At 39.2% G+C, this 12,426-nt stretch overlaps 1 protein-coding gene across 2 annotated transcripts in view; it reads right to left on the bottom strand.

The window, feature by feature from the left end:
* Positions 1 to 12,426, bottom strand: part of PRDM1 (PR/SET domain 1) — a 158,652-nt gene that overhangs the window by 106,439 nt on the left and 39,787 nt on the right. The window lies entirely within an intron of this gene.

The following is a 12,426-nucleotide window of genomic DNA, read 5'->3' as shown; positions in this document are numbered from 1 at the left end:
TGAACACCACTGGTGGGGTGGGGGGAGAATGAACTACATCAGCACTGGCGCAATTCTCAGGAATATTTATCTGCAGCCAACTGAAACAACCCTTACTTAAATGGCAACAAAGCATTATCTCACACAGGCCATCCACATCTCCATACAAAGATGTTTATAGCATCTGTAATTCACTTCATTACATACTACTGGTTATGCTAAGTGAATTATTGGATAAGTGGATAACTGCTTCACATGCAACTAGGATAAAGAAGGAACTGATGAAACATCTAGTCATGTCCTTTCAGCTTAAGCATAAATATGAGAATTGACATTTTAAAGGAAAACCTACAAATACAATAGTGAAATATAGTGGCATTATTATGCTGGATGTGATATGATGCTAACAGATCCTGCCTGTCAGGGAACAAGTAGAACTACCTCAGTGCTTGATATGGAGCTACTAGTTTTGGAGACAAGCCCATGATAGTGATCACAGCTGGTTCTGTATTAAATGCAGGCCTGGACCAAAGGTTGCTTAATTATAAAAGAAACAGGAATTCTGTAGCAAAGTCAGTGAAGAATTTCCTAATTACCACTTTAAAAGACATTTCTCCAGTGCAAAGAGTATTCCTCCAGTGCAAAGCACTTACTGGCACATTCATGAAGCAGTATGCTTTGACTTCTTCCAGTTCAAAATTTGTGAGCAGATTACTATACCCTATTAAGGTCAACAATAAAATTCCTGCTGATTTTAATAGGGCTCCTCTGCATTCAAGAGGGCATAATCTTTAAAAAGTTAAGGTTTGCCAAAATTTTAATGAAATTAATGAGACTTAAATATGCAGATAAGTGTTAAGATCCCATTGATTTCAGATCAACTTATGCAGTCCTTTGTAGATTGAACACAGCATGTATCTTGATTAAGAATTAACATGTGTAACCATTCTTGCTAATTAACAACATGTGTAACCATTCTTAATTTAACCTTAATATGGAGTAATTAGTTCTAAATCATGTTAGCAGCATTATATGTTTGAGCTTGGATTGTATATGTGCCTTTTGTGAAGAAGCTTGAATTATAACTTAGCGCAATGGGGATTTTGAATTTCTTCCATACACTTTTAATATGTTAGCATTTTTCTGGTCTAATAGATTTGCTGGTAGAGAAATATTTAAAATATTAAAATAGTTTAAAATATTGAAGTTCTGATGTGGTCCATTCCCCCCTCCAGTTCTGCTGCAGAGACTAATGCCCCGTACTAGCGAGTATGGATGACAAACTCATGGGGCAATTTAGCCACATATCATCACAATCAAGGAGTGAAAGAAGGTAAATAGGAAGAATGAAAAACTATGCAATCTTCTAAAATCTCCCAAATTTGCTCATTCATATAGTGATGCCCCTGAGTTCATATACAGCTAATTTGAGGAAGCAGATATAAAAGGTACACAAAACAGAGGGAAAGGGTTATGAAAATACAATAGGAAAACCTTGTGTATCCTTACTGCTCCCCATATACTATCCCAAAGATAAGTTTGTTAATAGCCTTATTTTGTTATACTTTTGCCTCCCCTACCCTTCTGACCCTTGAGCATTCAATAAAACATGTTTCTTTAGTGATAAAACTCTATACTGACCAAACATACCCTTTTATAACTGGGTTCACTGTTCAAACTAAAGACACCTTGTCTGCTTCAAGGATATCCATATCAGCTCAACTGAAACTGCCATAAAGGAAAGAAGTTAGGAGGACAGATATCCTGAATGTGAGGTGTGGAAATATTCTTGTTTTGCCTACAGCAGATATTGACCAGGATCCAAAGAAATGATGTGTACACATGATCTAAATAGGTTGACCAGGAGGTGGGAAGAAGAGAAACATTCATGCAGCTAGAGTTTCAGGGATTGTTCAATCTTGGATTTCAATATCTACCAATAGTTAATTGTAAGTTCCCTACTGAAAAGAGATCCTCTTATTCAGTTTTTAAAGTAGTTCTTCATACATCTGAAGGAAAAAAGCCTAATTTATTGGATTTTAAAATATATATGCACATGCTGCACCATACACCATCTTTCCTATTTTATTTGAAACATTTGTATGCCTGCCTTTCTCCTGAGCATCGCAATCTTAGACAAAACATTCCTCTTGCGTGTGAGAAATAGGAATGCCTCTTCTAAGAAGCCACTAATATTTATTGTACATACTGCATAATTAATCAGGGACACCTTTTTGGTTAATCAAAAGATATTTAATTGATTAATCCAACTGATAATTGACTTAATGTTGAAGCCCCATTAGTTACATGCACACAGAAACATGCCTCATAAAAATCAAGGGTTAAGAAAACATTACAGGCCAAATAATACTGTTAATTTTAAATTAACAAATATATGAAAATACATTTATTTCACAATAGATTAAAAACAAAAGTGACAAACATTGACCCTGTGTGATACCACTATTGACTCCTGACTTTACAGAACTTTTCTGACCAAGTGGGAAAGGTACACAGCTGACTGAATCATCGCCATAGCAATAAGTGTACCTGACCATGGCTGTGCATTCTTTAGAATGAAGTTTATGATCAATATTCTTTCACTTGGTAATAGACTATAATTATTGCAATAACTTCATCCTGGTCAGTTTATGATGTATGCATATTATATTATTATGTCAGGAGTCATGTTGCAATGTTATTAGTTTGACCACTGAGGAAGGTCAACTGGGCTGAAACATGTCAGGTCAGATCAATATCTGTTACTTTTGTATGCCATTAATACTGATTGTTAATGATAATTGTAAGGGCCAATATAAATGCATGTATTTTCATATGTATGTTATTTTTTTAAACTAACAGCATTGTTTCGCCTGTATATTTATTTTTTACTTAACTTTTAGGTACTTGATTCAATTTGTTTTGGGTTAAGCCCCCCCCCCTCCTTTTCAGGTTTTAAAAAAACTCAAGAGCCATAATTTATATGTTAAGAACATTTAAGCACCAAAGTTGTGACAATCATTTTCATATATGAATTACTTAAACTGCTTATCATTTAAGTGAAAGTGGATTAACAAGGCAAAGGGATAAACAAAGGGTTTGGAGCGGAAAGTTTTAGTAATTATAATATGTAGAGGACAGGAATAAGGCCCGTTGTGAAGAAAAATACAATGGGCTCTAGAAAGAATCTCTGGGTAAGTGCAACCCCACCCTTGTTGTCCTCCCACCCATCCAAGTGAAGCCATTCACTCCTCCTCCACCTCAAGGGAAGCTGATCTCTGCCATCTGGAGAGCAGCTGTAATTCTAAGTGATCTCCAGCCCTCACCTGGAGATTAGCAACAATGATTCCCAAGGAGGAAATGGCATTGTACCTGTCTGAGGTTCCACCCCTCTTCAAGCCCCACCCCTTAAAACTCCAGGAATTTCCTAACCTGGAGTTAGCAACCTTATCTTCTTCCCTTTATCTGCTCCTCTGACTGCAGCTTTCCTTTGCCTCTTTCCTCCCTGCAGCCTCTACCTAGGAAAAAGACATCATTCTCCTGTCCCAGCTACAAAACAACCCTATGAAGTAGGTTAGGCTGAAAGTCTGTGACCGGTCCAAAATCAACCAGTCAGCTTCCACAGTAAGAACCTGGGTCTGGCAGATCCCACTCTGAAGCCCTAACTCCTATGCCCTCCTCAAACTCCACCATAAAAGCTCCAGGAATTTCCCACCAACCTGGAACTGGCAGCCCTAGTCAGGACAGGGCCCAATAAGTTCTCCCTCAGAGGCCTTTAGTGATTTGGACCAACACTCACTCTTTTATAACTTCATAGGTCTTAAGTACAGCACTTCAATCGATCCCTCTCTATCTTGCTTTCCCTCCCTCCCTCCCTCCCTCCCTATAGCTCTCTCTGTACCTGGTCTGCCACCACAAGATGTCATTTCCCCTCCCTGTCTCTGGCTCTTTCTCTTCCAGAGGAGGAGAGGAAGGAACCCTCATCCAATCAAGAGAAGGCTTTCCCTGGCTCTTTCCCTCCTCCTCTCTCAGCCAATTGAGGGAAGGGTTTCTTTTTCTCCTCTGTGAAACAGTGGCTCAACCCTTGCCTGTCCTGGGGCTGGAAGGTGGGGTTTGCTCTCCATTGAGATTGAGCAACAGGTAGCTCAACTAGTTTGAGATTAGGTGCACCCATGACCAGTCTGTCTGGAGAATTATATTATAGGGATATCTACAGTGGGAATGGGCCTGATAACTTCTAGTCTAGTTCCCTGTTCAATGCAGAAAATCTGAAGCCAAAGCTTTCTCAACAGATGGCTGTCCAGTGTCTTCCTGAAGACCTCCAGTGAGATAGCTCCTTTTCCATCAGTAAGGAGTTTCACTGTCAAACTGCTCTTACTGTTAGGAAGATTCTCCTGCTGAAGCTTCTTCTACTCTTAGGAAGTCAACTGAAATCTACCCTCTGATAATTTTAGTCCATTACATCTTTTCTTGCACAATGGAGCAGTACAGAACAAATCTTTACATTATCCTTGAGACAGCCATTTATGTACTTGAAGAACACAACCATTATGTCACTAGTCTTCTCTCATCCAGGGTATACATACCTACTTTTTAAACCTTTCCTCTTAAGACTTCCCAGACCCCAATCATCTGTGTTTCCCTCCTCTAAATCTCTTTCAATTTGTCTACATCTCTCTTAAAGTGTGGCAGCTACACCTAGACACAGTACTCCTGATGAGGTCTGACTAGTGTGGAGATCCATTTTTCTTTTAATTAATACAACCTAACATTGTATCACACTGATGATTTACATTCAACTTGTGACTACAACGTTAAGATACTCTTCTCATATGTGCTTCTATCATTCTATATCCTGTGTGTTTTACTCTTTTTTGCTGAATGCCTCTGCCTCATTTTGTTAATTTCAGCCCAAACTATCAAGGTCAATTTGAACTGTATTTCCATCTTTTAAGACGATAGCAATCCCTTGCAGATTTTTTTGTGATTCACAAATCTGACAAATTCATTTCAATCCCCCTATCCAAGTCATTGAAGAAACTATGGAAGAGTACCAAGCCAAGGATGAAGGTTTGTGGCATTCTACTCAAATCCTTTCTCTGTTATTGATAAGCATTCAAGTGTAGTTTTTCACATGACCATGCTATAATCTACACTGATATAACCTGTTTTCTAACCAAAATATTATAGGGGATCTTTTCAAATTCCTTGCTGAAATCAAGATCCACAGCATTCCCATGATCCACTAAATTTGTAACACAAGCAAAATTAAAGTGACAGGATTCCTTTGTGACAAAAAAGTTGGCTTTAATAATTACATGCACTGATAATTTTGTTCATGAAGATTTTTCAAATGGGCTATGTGATTAGATAACCATCATTTAATTCTTCAAAAGCCGTATGTTGAACTATGGTGAAATAATGGTTTTTTTTGTTCAACAATACAGTAGAATTCAGGATTAAACTATTGGGAATCAAAATGTTTGTAACTAGCTGTCACTGAATAATCCAGTGTGTTTATGTACTTAATTTTAATATATTGATGATATAACTCTGTAGTGTAGTGAAGACTGCTGGACTAGGATCTAGGCGATCCGGATTCAAGTCCCTACTTGTGCCATGGAAGCTCATCAGATGACTTTGGGCCAGTAACATTCTCTCAGCCTACCTCACAGTGTTGTTGTGGAGATAAAGTGGAGGAGAGCAAAATGATGTAAGATGCCTTTCATCCACAATGGGGAGAAGGTTGGGTACAAAGGAAGTAAATGAAAAAAAAATTTCTTGGTTTTTATTCTATTTAGTTAACATATTTTCTATATAAACATCCTATCATTGTTAACACTTCTAGGATTATGTAGTTGAGAGTATACAAATCTGGGAACATTCATTCAGATACTAAATAATTAACCTTAGCTTCAAAACAATTATGCATACAAACTTACACAAGAGAGGTAAATAACTCTGATGCATATGTGAATATAAAACAAGTCTCGTTAGTAAACAAATCCTCTCAAACATAATAATGATAGTTGCTGTTTCAAAACTATTTCCATTCTGCTAGCACAAAATAAAATTCCTTCTGAAATACCTTCAATCCAGGATAAGATTTAAAAACCTCCCTTACCTTCCCCTCACAATGTTCTGTTCTAGTACTTCCTAATAATATTCATGAGATTGCTGTTTTAAGAACAAGGATGTATAATATTTTTAAAATAGAATTATAATTTCCAAAAGAAGTATCTATTTAGAAATATTTTCCCATAGTCTGCCTCCAGTGTTCCTTGCATTCAAGGACTATGAATATACTGCAGAAAAGAGAAGTATTGGAAGAAACACACACACTGATTTAGTAGTCCTTTTTTTCCTTAGATCAAACTGGAAAGCCATGTAAAAACACTGTGTTAAAGAAATCAACCAAAGCAGCAGGAAGTTGTCAATCTCTTTCACTCCACTAAATTGTGTATTCACTGCTCTTCTCTCTTTCCTTTCTTCTGAAGGGTAGAAAATGATGTTTATAATCTTACATAAATAGCCACTGAAAATATACTCACTTTCCCCCTCCAGAATAGTATTTGAGCTGCAGTTCATGGAAGATCGTACACTTGAGCAATGCTTCCCTGTTCACAACACAGTGGCCACTTGCTGTTCTGCCTCTCTAGAATGAAGCTCCTAGAGTCTTCTCCTGTGTCAATAGCAGTATCAGGAGGTGTCACATGGCATGGCCTTTTGTCTCTGTTTTGACAGTGTGTCAGTGGTCATGGCCAATGATTAAAGCAAAGGAATCCTCGGCAAAGGGATGGAAAATGTTGATCTAAACTCTAGCAATAAAGCTCACTGTGCTATTTCCTTTAGTCATAACCAGAATTACATACCTGTGCTGATGCACTGCATGGCCAATGGCTGGGGCTGATGGGAGTTGTAAGCAAAAAAAATCTGGTGAGCTACCGTTGGCCACCCCTGCTGTATAGGGCCAAGGGATGAGCTTGATTAAAATTAATTACATGGCTGACCTGGCAAAACACATCACTCGTTTTAGGGGCAATGGCGAGCAAACCAGAATTTACTTCTGAGTAGTTTTCCAAAAGTTATTGCAACCATTCCATGTGTGTGGTTTCTGGTTTGCTGAACAGCACTTGCAAAAAACTAGGCAGCCAGCAAGCCACTTGTCTTGAAATCCTGAAACTGCATCAAATTCACTTCTTCCATTAAGGCCTTCTATTTTTTAAATTACATTATTTATATCCCTCCTTTCTCCTCAGTGGGAGCCCAAAGTAGCTTTTGTCACTCTCCTCTCCTCCATTTTATCCTCACAACACCCCTGTGAGTTATGTTAGGTTGAGAGTTGTGTGGCCCAAGGTCCCCAGCAAACTTTCATGACAAAGTGGGGATTCAAACTGGTTTTCCCAGCTCCTAGTCCAACACTTTAACCACTACACCACACTGGCTGTTTTCAACCTGGCAAGTTCTAATTAAAGATACTTCTGAAAAGACTGATTTAAGCTTAAGTCCAGCTGAAGAATGAATTGTAAATACAAACTCTGATAACAAGAAAACCAAGCATCCATACAATATATGGTGGTGGACAGTGCTATCCAGTCACAGCTGACATGACAATCCTTGTAGGGTTTTCAAAGCAAGAGCCATTTAAAGGTGGTTTGCCATTGCTTGACTCCCCATCCTGACCCCTGGTATTTCCTTGGAGGTCTCCCATCCAAATACTAGCTAGAGCTGACCCTGCTTAGCTTCCAAGATTCGCTGTTAAGTTTCATGCTACTGGATCAGAAAGCCAAGAATGAAGCAGTTGGGAATTGTGGTTTGAGGCCAACACGGTTGTTGTTTTCTTCTGCCCACGTTAGTGTAAATTGGTTAGGAGAGGAAATGTATATGGTTGCCAAGTCCAACTCAGGAAATACATGGGAACTGTGGGGGTGGAGCCAGAAGATTTTCCCATTCAAGATCAGAAACAACATTCTTTAATTTCCAAGACTTTAAAACTCTTTTTAAATTTTACATATGCAACATATTATGATTTAGGCTTGCCAGTCCCCAGATCCAGGTGGGGGATCCTCCAGTTTTGCAGGCCCCTCCCCACCATCAGCCAGCTGGCCAGTGGGGGAAACCCCCACCCTAACAGCCACAGTGTGCCTTTAGATCTCAGGCAGGCTCAGAAGCTTGCAACTGCTTCTGTTTTGGAAGGTGTTTGTGTGCCTTTAAATCTCAGCAAGACTGAACCTGCTGGGAGGGGGGCAAACAGGAAGAGTGACGTGTGTGAGAGAGAGGAAGCCAGGGAGCCCAATCCCTCTGTTTGTTTTGCATTCCTTTCAGAAGCTGTGTAGCAAAAGGGACATAAAAGAGTTAACCTGAGTATATGATAGAGGAAAACTCCACCCCTAGACTTCTCTCTCCATAAACTTGTTGAAATACAGCATATTGTTATATTCAGCAACTCTGGTGAGTAAAGCTATCTATCCTTGCCCCATGGAGATCACAAAAGTGTAAGTATGCAAACTGTTGATTTTGGCTGCTTTGTGAATGTGTTTTATATGAGCACTTTTACTTTAGTGGAAGTACAGCTGCTGTGGAACCATTTAAATGCAAAAAAGAGGAGGAAAGTAAGACTGTATTCAGGGTAACTACACTGCTGTATTTTTATTTATTTATTTTTAGGGAATGGGAAAATCTTCTGGCTCCACCCCCACAGTTCCCATGTATTTCCTGAGTTTGGACTTGGCAACCATATACATTTCCTCTCCTAACCAATTTACACTAACGTGGGCAGAAGAAAACAACAACCGTGTTGGCCTCAAACCACAATTCCCAACTGCTTCATTCTTGGCTTTCTGATCCAGTAGCATGAAACTTAACAGCGAATCTAAGTTGATAACTGCACCACTTGTCTGAGACAGGCACCTGTTCCTATGTAAATACCAGACTTTAAAACTATCTGGTTAAAAATCTGATGTTGGGAACTTGTGGGGAAGTGTAAGAACAGCAATGAGTTGGATTAATGAACTCTCATGGCACAGGGAAAAATGCATAAATATTATGGGTTGTAAGTGAAGATTTCTCTGCATTAATGGAATGCACTTTTGCACATGGACAGACTGTATGAGTTACTGGTTTTCTTACTGGCTGCAGCTCTCCATACCTTCTGAAAAGATTTTCTAGAAGGGCAGAAGACCTTCTGAAGCAGAGTGCAACACAGCATGGGAAACTGCAGATGTAAGGGAGGGAGGTGGAAGTGCCTGATGGGATAATAAAAAAGAAAAAAGTGAGGGGTAGGGGATTGAAAAAGATTTGGGTGTGCCTGACCTTCATATTCTCTCTCCTCTTTCATTAACTGTCTGCTGAACTGATCTGGCCTGTCACAGAACTGCACAATAAATTAAGGACTGCTGCAAAAAAATTTATAGCTACCAAGGTCTTGGCTGATTAAATTTTCCAGACTTGAAAGTAATTTCAGTGTCAACTCTCTTTCACTTAACTCACAATCAGCATCAGGACAAATGAAGAAGGGGGTGGTGAATAAAGCAGCTTAGCACTTTTCCCTTCAAATTATCACATGAGTTGATCAGTGCTATCTTCTTTTCATTTTGAATGGTAAGCAAATAAATACAAATGTAAGAGAAGTGAAATCAGCTCCATATACACACAAAAGGAAATAACCAGAGCGAATTTAGGGAATTTGTGCACTTGAAAAACTAGAAATTTTCCAGTTTTCAGCTTTCTATTTATTTTTGCATGTATGAGAAGCCAGCATATATATCTATATATATCTATAAATTAAACTTTGTAGTGGTGTCAATGATCTGCTACTAATGTTGTTACAATATTTATTTTACTTTAAACATTTCCACACTGTATTTTCCACCCAATTCAGGGTCCCCTGAATTGATGAACATTAAAACACTTCAAACATTTATAAGCATTTAAAATACAAATATGTATAGAATATTTAAAACAAAACATATAAACACTCAAATATATAAAAATAGGCAGACTGGAAGGAGGACTAATAAGACATAATAAGGGAACACCAAACAAAACAAAAATGTCTTTGCTCAGTGGTGAAAGATAATGAAAAGGGAAAATAGATAAATCTTCTTGGGGACAGAGCTCCAACGTTTTAGCACCATGACTGAGAATGCCCTTTCTTGAGTTGTCACTGTCTAGTCTCCATAAGATGCTGTCTCAGGGAGCACCGAATTAGGGCCTCTGAAAATGACCAGAGTGGTCATGTACGTTAATATGGGAGTTGGCAGTCCTTCAAGCATGTCAGCCCAAAGCTGTATAGGGCTTTAAAGTTAATTACCAGCAACTTGAATTAAGCCTGGAAACTCAGTGGGAACCAATATACAGTAGATAGAACAAAACTGTTATGATATATTAGTGACCCATATCATTATTGACCCAGTCAGCATTCTGGCTGCAGCATTATGTACATAAATGTACATAAGATAACCTCTGGACTGTCTTCAAAGTCAGCCCTATGTAGTGCACATTGCAGTAATATAATGTAGATATTACCAGGCCATGGACCACAGTAACAAGATCTTTCCTGCTCAAGAACAACCACAGCTGGCTCATCAACCAAATCTAGTGAAAGTTTCCCCTAGCCACTGCTGCCACCTGCATATCCAAACAGGAGACCCAAGTCCAGCAGCACCCCCCAAACTATGAAACTGTTCCTTTAGGGGGAAATGCAAGGCACCTCAGGAAGGGTTTCAAAATTCAGAGAAGAGGGAGAGTTGGCATAGGGCTGCCAGGTCCTTACTTAGAGCCAGAAGGAGATGGGAGGAAGTTCTCCAGGAGTGTGCAGGGCAGGGCAACATCACCAATGTGATGATGTTGCATGGAAGTGCTGTCATCACGCTGGGAATGTTGAACAGCAGTGCTCTGATATTTTGGGCAAAACTCTATGGTTACCACTATGCAAACATCAGTGAGTGGGACTGAGGTGAAACACACAAACTCACAGGGTCATCCCGCTTTGAGGGTCCCCAATCCATTGGCCCACAGCAAGTAATGCCATTGCACTGGCGATGTGGCGCACCAGCCACTCCAAGAGCTTCTAGGAAAACTGGTTTTCCCTGGATGCTCTAGCAATCTGGGAGGAAAACTCTGTGGTACCATAGAGTTTTCCTCCCAAATTGCTAGAGTGTCCAGGGAAACAATAGAGTTTTCCTGGAAGCTCTTAGAGTGGCCGGCGCACGATGTTGCCGGTGCAATGATGTCACTTACGAGTGATGCCATTGTGCTGAAAAAAGTCCCCTGCTGGAGGCCAGAGGGACTTGGCAACCCTACAAACTCACCCCCTCTCTTCCTGCTTGTCAGGCTGACACTTAACCATCTTGCCAGACCCCACCACTCAGACCAGTGCCTGAGATTGGGTTGAGAGTGTGTGGGTGTTTTTTATGTCTGTTTTTCAAAGCCCTAATGACAAGCCTATGGGAGGCAGAACACTGAACAGTGCCATTTTGAAGACAGTACTAAACTCAGCCCCCTAATCAACACCCCCCCCGGTGGGATTGACTACAGGCAGAGTTTTCATGTGGCAGCACTGCTTGTAGTCAGTGTGCTGTTTCACCTTTAAGTGTTTCTTTGCTTTGGCATAACAGGGAAATCCATGAGAGCTTGACAATTTATAGTGTTGTCAACTTCCAGCTGTGGCCTGAAGATCTGGATCTCCAGAGTACAAAGTTCAGTTCCATTGGAGAAAATCACTGCTTTGAAGGGTGCAACTAAACAAAACCATAAAGTTTCTGGCAATTCCTAGAGCTACCCCATATCACTTCCTGGTTTTTATGGGTCAGTTCCAGGGTTCATTGGTGTTTTGTTATACCACACTATGAAAAAATAAAATACATTATAAAACTTGATCACTGTTCACTGACCAAGACTACATTTATGTTGAATAGGTGGGAAACTGCAGAGGGTTACTTTATCAGTGTGTCTTAAAAAGTACAGTGAGGTTAGAAATAAAATCTCAATACAGAAAGTTTTGAAGTGAGTTCTACTTCAATAAGTTTGAGTACTACTGGCATATCCTATCTTTTTCCAGCATAGGAAACCTTACAAATCCGGCCATTCATAAATAAATAAATTCTGAATGCTGTTCACAATTTTTTTTAATGTAGGCAGAGATTATGAACAAAAAAAATTGTCTGTTTATTTTCTCTCAAGATGTATCAAAACTCTGTAACATATGTTTGTGTACAAATACTTAGTCAAGTATAAAATGAAAACTTTTGTCATCTCAGATGTGTTCAGAAGTTTTAAAAGTAAATATTTTACTTTATATATATTTTTGCATGATAGATTTCATTTTTTGTAAAGACATTTTATATCTCATCAATATAGAAAGACTATCTTAAATTGCATACAAGAGTTCAAAGAGAAGACAGCTTCTGTAAAATTAGATGTCTGTTGTCAGAAAAGCCTAACATA

The sequence above is a fragment of the Heteronotia binoei genome, chromosome 1 (assembly GCF_032191835.1).
Source record: "Heteronotia binoei isolate CCM8104 ecotype False Entrance Well chromosome 1, APGP_CSIRO_Hbin_v1, whole genome shotgun sequence".
In the NCBI taxonomy this organism is placed as follows: Eukaryota; Metazoa; Chordata; class Lepidosauria; order Squamata; family Gekkonidae; genus Heteronotia; species Heteronotia binoei.
Note: the sequence above shows the minus strand (reverse complement) of the source record. Positions and strands in the feature narration are given on the sequence as shown.